Source organism: Triticum urartu, chromosome 7A (assembly GCF_056163025.1).
Source record: "Triticum urartu cultivar PI428250 chromosome 7A, HENAU_Tu73, whole genome shotgun sequence".
Lineage (NCBI taxonomy): Eukaryota > Viridiplantae > Streptophyta > Magnoliopsida > Poales > Poaceae > Triticum > Triticum urartu.
Window position 1 is genome coordinate 216,593,257 of NC_141879.1, and position 7,675 is coordinate 216,600,931.

Sequence of the window (7,675 nt, forward strand, 5' to 3'; positions counted from 1 at the left end):
CGATATTTCGTCAAGTTAGTGTTGTTTTAACCTTCAACAAGGATTGGGCGTAGCCACACTCGATTCAACTAAAGTTGGAGAAACTGACACCCGCCAGCCACCTGTGTGCGAAGCACATCAGTAGAACCAGTCTCGCGTAAGCGTACTTGAAATGTCGGTCCGGGCCGCTTCATCCAACAATACCGCCGAAACCAAAGTATGACATGCTGGTAAGTAGTATGACTTGTATTGCCCACAACTCACTTGTGTTGTACTCGTGCATATAACATCTACGCATAAACCTGGCTCGGATGCCACTGCTGGGGAACGTAGTAATTTGAAAATTTTCCTACACACACACATGATCATGGTGATGCATAGCAACGAGAGGGGAGAGTGTGTCTACGTACCCTCGTAGACCGAAAGAGTAAGCGTTAGCACAACGCGGTTGATGTAGTCGTACGTCTTGACGATCCGACCAATCCAAGTACCGAACACATGGCACCTCTCAGTTCAGCACACGTTCAGCTCGATGACGTCCCACAAACTCCGATCCAGCAAAGCTTCACGGGAGAGTTTCGTCAGCAGGACGGCGTGATGACGGTGATGATGATGCTACCGACGCAGGGCTTCGCCTAAGCACCGCTACGATATAATCGAGGTGGATTATGGTGGAGGGGGCACCGCACACGGCTGGAATAGACCAATAGATCAACTTGTGTCTAGAGGTGCCCCCCTGCCCCTGTATATAAAGGAGCAAGGGGGAGGCCGGCCGGCCCCTGTAGGCGCGCCAGGAGGAGGAATCCGCCTCCTAGTAGGAGTAGGATTCCCCTCTTTCCTACTCCTACTAGGAGGGGGGAAAGGAAGGGGGAGAGGGAGAGGGAGAAGGAAAGGGGGGCGCCCCCCCCCCATCCTAGTCCAATTCGGACCAGAGGGGGAGGGCGCACGGCCTGCCCTAGGCCAGCCCTCATAAGGCCCACTATTTCTCCGGGGGGTTCCGGTAACCCTCCGACACTCAGGTTTTCTCCGAAACCATCCGGAACACTTCCAGTGTCCGAATATAGTCGTCCAATATATCGATCTTTACGTCTCGACCATTTCGAGACTCCTCGTCATGTCCGTTATCATTTCTGGGACTCCGAATTACCTTCGGTACATCAAAACACAAAAGCTCATAATACCGAACGTCACCAAACTTTAAGCGTGCGGACCCTACAGGTTCGAGAACTATGTAGACATGACCGAGACACGTCTCTGGTCAATAACCAACAGCGGAACCTGGATGTTCATATTGGCTCCCACATATTCTACGAAGATCTTTATCGGTCAAACCGCATAACAACATACGTTGTTCCCTTTGTCATCGGTATGTTACTTGCCCGAGATTCGATCGTGGGTATCTCAATACCTAGTTCAATCTCGTTACCGGCAAGTCTCTTTACTCGTTCTGTAATACATCATCCCGCAACTAAATCATTAGTTACAATACTTGCAAGGCTTATAGTGATGTGCATTATCGAGTGGGCCCCGAGATACCTCTCCGACAATCGGAGTGACAAATCCTAATCTTGATTTATGCCAACTCAACAAGTACCATCGGAGACACCTGTAGAGCACCTTTATAATCACCTAGTTACGTTGTGACGTTTGGTAGCACACAAAGTGTTCCTCTGGTAATCGGGAGTTGCATAATCTCATTGTCATAGTTACATGTATAAGTCATGAAGAAAGCAATAGCATAAAAGTAAACGATCAAGTGCTAAGCTAACGGAATGGGTCAAGTCAATCACATCATTCTCTAATGATGTGATCCCGTTAATCAAATGACAACTCATGTCTATGGTTAGGAAACATAACCATCATTGATTCAACGAGCTAGTCAAGTAGAGGCATACTAGTGACACTTTGTTTGTCTATATATTCACACATGTACTAAGTTTCCGGTTAATACAATTCTAGCATGAATAATAAACATTTATCATGATATAAGGAAATATAAATAACAACTTTATTATTGCCTCTAGGGCATATTTCCTTCAAATTCTCGCTTAATTATGGCTCAGATCCTTTTACAAATAGGAGCGCTCGGTAATATTTCCTCTTTTTTTGTTATTCAGCATGTAAACAGGTCAGCAAACCTTGCGGCTCATCTTTGTGCGAACCATGCTTATTGCACTTTGAATGTGGCCGAGAGCTGGCTTGATGAAACACCTCGTTTCGTTCTTCTTTTTTTGCGGGGTACCTCGCTTCCTAGTGACCAGTCTCTTGGCTGATCGTCCTAAGAATGCTTATATATGAATAAAGCTCTCTCATTTACCAGCAAAATAGATTAAGCCATATTAACCGAAAAGGAGGGAGTATGGACTAGCACTACTTTTTGGTGTGTCCCGTCAACCCGCAGAATGAGGAGAAGCCTGCAGGACAAGGTGGAGCTCGCTTACGCCTTTTGACTAATGCAACCTACCCTCGCCCAGGCGGTGGACACGCACAAGTTCATTCAGTGTCAGATTGCCATAGGCATACACTGTAGTACCCAACATGCGGAGTATCATCATTGTTCGACTTCATGAAGTGGCGAAGAGCCAAGCGCAAGGTTTATAGTTGTATGAGTAGTACTACTACTAGAACCATATGGTGGAGCGTCTGTACTCTTATTTTATTTTAATCTCTGATAAAGTACACATTTATTCGGGAGAAGGGCGGAAAACGGCAGCCCAATGGTAGTGTTAAAAAACATCGAACATGTAATGATGATATCGATCAACCATGCTTGAACATATCTTGGCCTCCGTGCGATCCCGTCTGTGTGTTCTCGCTCCTCATCTCTCTCAAGGAACGGCGGGTTGGCCATTTTGCCGTCAATTGAGATTGGTTTGCTCACACTCCGATCCCACATGTCAGTCATATGCCAAGAGGAAGTGCATTGACCGATTGGCCATATGCGTACGTGGTTTTGCACCTTCAGGCCATGATTGGAATGGTTGTATTTCAATATAGAGGTGTATAACTTACACCTGTAAGTTACTGGCCACTGTGCAAATTCCAGCTGCTATGCAAATGTCAGATATTGTACACAGTCATGCTAAATATGTAGAGAAAAAAAGAAGAGTTTTGCGCGGCAATACAATGTCATGCAGACATCGCTCCATGGTGGGTTCAAGGGCAACCCCCCCCCTCTCCAGATTGTGATCCAGAGGAAGATATTTGTTCTGAGGCAGATTCAGACGTAGCTGACCACTCCTATTTACCCCCAAGGTGTTTGCTCTAACTTGGCATGATGATGTTAGTCATATCATGCATATGTTGCCTTGCAGTGCCTACTTTCGACATCATATATGTCATCACACTGGTGCGCGTCGGTCCTAAACAAACGGATTAAAACCCCTTTCCGCGAAGGCATCTGGAACCGTCGCCAAGTGAGTGTGGGCGATAGGGGGGTCCTTCCCACACGACCTAGAAACCGTCGGGGATATGCCCTCCTGGCACACACGTTCGGCACAAATGAGGTCATGTGCGACCGACGAGAGCTCAAATACGGAAATACATACAGTAGAGCTAAAAAATACAATTATACGGCCAAATTGTTTCCGGTCGCAAGTACATCCCACACAGTCAGTCCCCGCTAAACGTTTCCGTTCGTATGTACATCCCACACAGTCGCTCCAAGGAAAACGTTTCCGTTCACAGGTACATCACACACAATTTTTCCCGTTAAATCATTTGTGATAGCGTTGCCATTGCACATGATATTGATAATTTTATCATTTACATTATTGAATGCATCACATATGGTGCATAGAAAGAAACTGTGTGGCAAAGGCTGTCCGTCACTCACACTTTTTGTGTGATAAATGTTTGTTCAAGGTGGTATAATGCATACAGTTTTCAAGAGAAAGTCGTGTGTGCAGTGGAGATTTATCGCACACATAGTAGATCCTAAAAACGTTTCTGATCTCCACGTATATCGCAGACGTTTCGCTTTCGCAAACTGTGTGCAGTGTAATCCCTATTTAATCCATAATTAATCCAATTAATCCCTAATTTAAAAATCACATGTTATGAATTTGAAAGTAGGCAATCACTTATTTCATATCCAACCATGTTTATTACAAATATATGTTCAACCACAAATCCATAATTCAATGCATAGGTACATAACTGAAGAACTACAGAAGCACCAAGTAAAGAATGATGAACCACAGTTGTACTAAAGACTGTAAATAGAGAGGCGAAAAACATTCTGGTTGCTCGAGAATGTGAAGCGGAATGCACATATTGTGTCGTCCTCCATGCGTAAGGCGTGCACGACTCTAGGCCAACCCCTTGTGATGGCTGCCCGTCCATCCTGCATTGTCTTCATTAGGACTTCTTGATGCTCATTGTAGTCTGGATGAAATAGTTTAACCTTCATTGGGTGTCCACCAATCATGTACTTTGCGAGGTAATCTTGAGTGAACTGCTTCATGAACCACTAGGAACAAAAAAGATTCAAACATTGTTGTCTAACAACTCATTATGGGCACTAAAAAGAGAAGGCTGCAGAGTTTGTAGTTACCATCCTGCAGCTCATTGTTGTGTTGGATAGAGCATAAACAAATAATTTGCTTGCCACCATTCGTCTATTTTTGCTAATAATCATTATCAATTTCCTCACTTGATGCGTGTTCATCAATATCTCATTGCCCCATACACAAAAAGGGTCGATGTGTGTATCCTTGCCAAGGGCATATGTACCTACAAGCAACAAGTCAATATTAGAAGCTAACTAGTGTCCAGGACTGGATCTATATGCAATACATTATGGCATGGTGTGGGAGTACAAGCCGAGGGATGAAGCTAACCTCAGCGGAAAATGGTGGCCACTCCCATTGTTGTCCTGCATAAGTAGTGGAAAGCCATGATAAGTACAACAATCTTAACATCAAACAAATATAGCAAAGGTAAACAACATCATCTCCAAATGATAGCTTGAATGTGTTGGTTTCAGCATGCTATTAAAGCAGATATAAAATGGAAGGCAATGTTACCGACAGCAAGCTTGATAGACATTAAATATTGCAATTCAAACTGGTATTGTTGAAAATGAATAGAATGTCGGTAATGCTTAAACATCACACTGGATAAATGTGTAAAAGTGGAAATAAAGGGCATGTGTTAACTACACCAGGAATAACTGAAAACAAATATAGCCATTCAAACTGGTATTGATGTAGTCAAGCGGCACAGTTCTGACTTGCACATAACGAACCACACATTGTGAATGACTGAAATAAACAAGGCATAAATGACTAGTATAACAACCAAATATAACCATAGAAAACTGGACAGAGTCTCACTGCAACCAACCTGACAAGCAAATACAGATAAACAGGGCATTTGCTTGAAAACTGGACAAATGCTCACTGCAACCAACCTAACAAGCAGATAAAGATAAACAAGGCATCTGCTTGATAACTGGAGAAATGCTAACAAAAGTAACCTAACAACCAAATACAGATAAACAAGGCATCTGCTTGATAACTGGATAAATGCTAAAAAAAGCAACCTATCAACCAAATACAGATAAACAAGGCATCTGCTTGATAACTGGACAAATACTCACTGCAACCAAACTAAGAACCAAATATAGATAAACAAGGCATCTGCTCGATAACTGAAAAATGCTCACTCCAACCAACCTAACAACCAAATATAGATAAACAGGGCATCTACTCACTATAAACAACCAAATATAGCCATTCGTGAAACTAAAGTGGACAATTCATACTTAAACATCATATAGACCTATTGAACAATGCATTTTTGCATAACTAAAATAATTAAACACGGCATAGTTAAAGCACCACACGGCAAATGCTACTACAACAAAGGGTACGGGTTGGCAAGCTAGAAAAGGTAATATTTGCTGATAGAATGTTGCCTCACATTTCATGGACGGGATACGTCCAGTTGGAAGAGCACAGGCCCATGGTGCGCTCTCTGATGTCACAAATGGGCTGTTTCACCTTGGAAGAACCTTCGTGGGTGCCCTCCTCGTGGTCGTGGTCGTGGTCGATGAGATCTGACTTGGCAATTGAGGATCCCAAGTCACCGCCGTAGAACATGTCCTTCAGAAGGGACAAAATGGGCTCGATGGCATATAAAGCTCACAAATCCTTGACCGCTTGGCGGAGGAGATCAGCGGCAGGGCCGTCAAACAGATCGACGGTCGTTGAACCAGAGGGGTTGGGGATGGACCACTTAACCTGTGACATGGCCCGCGTGAAGCCGTCAGTGTGGACGAGCTTGATGTCATAGCCAACTTTCTCGAGATACAGTAATACGCTAGCCCGCTGACTTGAAGCCTTCGTCATGGCAACATAGTCAACGTCTTCTCCGGCTTCCGCGGCGACGTGTTGCTCCAAGATCGACAGGTCGGGGCGAACGGCGGCCACCTCGCCAACCTCCACCGGAGAGACCATGATAAACCTCTTCTTGGCCGAACGCTTGTCAGGCTCCTCGGGATACGTGGTCAAGCTTACGCTGCGACATTCTGGAGCAGGGGATACGGATCTGGTGGGGAGGGACACCGCAGGCCTCATCTAAAAAATTAGGGGAGTGGGGCGACGGTATGGGAATCACTAGATAACCTGAAATTTATTATCTAAGATAGGAGGAATGGGCAGACCGGCAGGGTTTGCGGCGGCGCCGGCGGTGGCCGCGAGCTAGTTTTCAAAGGGGGGAGGGGCGGTTGGGGTACTGTGGAGGGGGGGTGGTGTTTGAGGATACGCCGCGGCTACTGAAAATTTTAGTAATGGTGGGTGGAGATGGTGGTGGTCGAGGGAGGCGACGGTTCAAATGCCTCAGCTGCTAAAATTTTACTATAAGGTTGGTGCTGGAGGAGTGTGGGCGATAGTTGAAGTACGGCGGCTACAAAAATTTAGGTAAAGGGATTGATGCGGGGCGGGAGTGCCCAAGATTGCGCATGGTCCAATAACAATATGCGTGTATGATAATAAGCAAAAGTGGCGCGGATCCGCCGATTTTTGCAATGCTCAAGGCGGGTAGTTTGTTTTTTATATTTCTAGCTAGCTGGTCTATCGCACACGTTTCGTCCTAATTTTCAAATAAACTTACCCGCCTTTAGCTTCCACAGGTGGTGGTTTTACAATGCACTTGCATCATACACGGTTAAGCCAGTACCTCCACCCTTTGCTCGCGCTTGCGCGGTCGTGGTGATTTCAGCGCACTTGCATCGCACACGGTTGAGCCAGTACCTCCACCTTAATTTGCTCGCGCTTGTGCGGTCGTGGTGATTCACATATGAATTGTATCGGACACGGTTTAGATATTATACCCTGTGTCCATTGAGGATCATCAGAGTCTTTGCAGCAAAATATAACGTTAGGGAGGGTTAAAAGACAGCCACACCAGCATGTGGCCCAAATATATATGAGTGAAAAGGGTGGTATGTGATGTTCAAAATTCCAATCCACAACTTTGACCCCGCGGGCCCACGGTTGGGCACGTCATTGAAGATCGATGAGAGGGGCCAGAATTCAAGAACCACCTAGAAGTGGCCAAATATATGTACGAATATTGGGGGTGTTTAAAACTTTAAATACACAATGCATACTTTGGTGGCACCTGCCTCGCAAACCCGAAAGCACCCCAACAACGACCTAGCTAGGATATATATAATGAGATAATGTCGTAC